The sequence below is a fragment of the Oreochromis niloticus genome, unplaced genomic scaffold, assembly GCF_001858045.2.
Source record: "Oreochromis niloticus isolate F11D_XX unplaced genomic scaffold, O_niloticus_UMD_NMBU tig00002087_pilon, whole genome shotgun sequence".
Taxonomy (NCBI): Eukaryota; Metazoa; Chordata; class Actinopteri; order Cichliformes; family Cichlidae; genus Oreochromis; species Oreochromis niloticus.
Window position 1 is genome coordinate 1 of NW_020327563.1, and position 2,217 is coordinate 2,217.

Consider the following 2,217-nt stretch of genomic DNA (forward strand, 5'->3'; position numbering starts at 1 on the left):
GAAACGCTATAAATGATCATGATGGTAGCCATGGTAGTGCTTAAAAACAAAAACATCCCGGTTTTACCTGCCACATGCAATCTGGGAAGCAGGACCATCCAGACCTGCAACCAGTTTGGGCTTCACTTCATTAGCAGAGGTGCTGTGACCGAGCTGACCTTGGCTTCCGTCTCCAAAAGTGTAAACTTTACCGTCCTGCAAAGCACAGCATCGTATGATAAAACCGTAGTTTTACTTTGACTGTTAATCAATGATTCACCTGGATGAACCAGTGAAGTCATACCTTTGTCAGCACAGCAGAGTGCGACTCTCCACAGCTTATGAAGGAGACACTTAGCGTCTGAGCGCAGGCACCATGCAGATGTTGAACCTGCCTGTTAAAGTAGAAACAGATAAAAAGTAGAGTGCTTTATTTCAAAATGATGCCACACACATATACACGAAGTTTATGAGTCACTAGCTTGCTCTACCTTTCTCATCCACCCTGTTAACCCGAGCTGACCACATTTATTGGCCCCACAGCAGTACACCAGGTCTGCGAGGGTGAGGAACAGACTGTGGGTCCCTCCTGCTGCAATCTGGGTTACTGCTACTCCAGCCAAAGCACAAATTATGACGGGTGTATGCTGCACCGGCACCTCCTTCCCCAGGCCCAGCTGACCATGACTGTTTAAAACCCCACGAGAAGACATCGCCTCCTGGAGAGAGGTGAAAAGTGTTTTTAAAATGTTCAATTAACACCTTTAAAAACAAAAACAAAACACTAATCATTAATTTAGTTTAACAAATTATTATTCCTCAATCACCACAGAATAGTTACATAGATTAGAAGTAGAATAAATAGGATGCATGGATATATTATATAAGTGAGAATTATGTAAAACAAATTAGAAATTCAGGTGCAGTCATGACCTTTTTATTGATATACTGCTGGATAAAGTGCTGGAGTTTAAATGGACTAACTCTCTTTGCCAATGAGCCTCTGGCCATGAAATATCTTCAAATAGTGTCAGCTACGTGAAACAATATACATCACACTTGTAGGGCAAACTGGTTTTACAACACGGATAAAGACACTTTAAAAAGGAAAAATTCATCATCATTTATCATGTGTGGGGAAAACTGTAATTCCCCTTGTTCCATATGAACACACAAAGTTGTGTCTACCTTTAGTCAGGGCCAGGGAATGGGAGTTTCCACAAGCAACTTGATTATCGGTATGGGCAGTGGATAGGCACCTTGCTGCATGATGATGGACAACAATTGGTAAAAATGTGGCAAAAAGCTTTGAACAAGTCAGTGATACATGTGCGTATTTATTCACGTGTCACTGAATGAGTGATTACCTTGGTCTGTGACTGCTTGAAGGTGTTGGTAACAACCCTAGCTGTCCATCCTCTCCTGCCCCCAGGAGAAAACGTGTCCAGATGCACTCACAGCCAGACAGTGGTCCTGACCGCAAGCCATCGCCACCACACTGCCCAGCGCCTCCACTTGAGCTTAGAAAGAACGAGAGAAATTGCACACACATTACATGTCTGACCATAATAACTTCAGCCTAATGAGAACTTAATGATAAACAAAGACAACAGGGAAGTTTGGACATCCGCTAAAACCTGTGCAAAATATCCCCAAAGTGCTGTACAGAAACAGCACTTTGGGCAAGCACAACTTTTCCCATCTCCAACCACTTTGTTCTGCCTGAACCCAACCAGGGGATAAAGTTAAACATAAAAAAGTGAGTGAAAATAAAAATGAACCAGGCCATTGTCTCCTTTCTGGAAAACCAGCATCAAGAACCAATACCATGAAATAAGTTGTGTTTACGGACAAAAGCAACATTTCATGATGCATTTGGATAAGAATGCCTTGCAGCTCTCTAACTCCCACGTTTTACCTATGTACCACCTCCATTGTTCTCCACCCATTGCACAGTTATGCACTGTTTACCACAACTGGCTATCAGTCAACACACACACACACACACACACACACACACACACACAGCGGGCAATACTGTGCTGTAGGAGGATCCATTTTTCACTGTGGTAATGCCTGACTGTGTCTGAGGAGGGAAAGAAGGGAGGGATGCAAATGGAAACGTGGCAGAGACAAGACAGGGAGATGAGTAAGGAATGTGGAGTGGTGAAGGATGGAAGTCAGAGAAGCAATAAGGATGATAGGGTCCTGAGGTTAAGAATGGAGGTGTGGAAAAAA

At 43.3% G+C, this 2,217-nt stretch overlaps 1 long non-coding RNA gene across 1 annotated transcript; it reads right to left on the bottom strand.

Moving 5' to 3' along the window:
* Positions 1 to 506: 506 nt before the first annotated feature.
* On the bottom strand, positions 507 to 1,231 carry LOC112844907 (uncharacterized). The gene is made up of 2 exons (XR_003217674.1): positions 1,168 to 1,231; positions 507 to 698 (listed from the first exon to the last, which is right to left on the bottom strand). It is a non-coding gene; the product is annotated as an uncharacterized LOC112844907 (long non-coding RNA).
* Between the last annotated feature and the right edge of the window lie 986 nt (positions 1,232 to 2,217).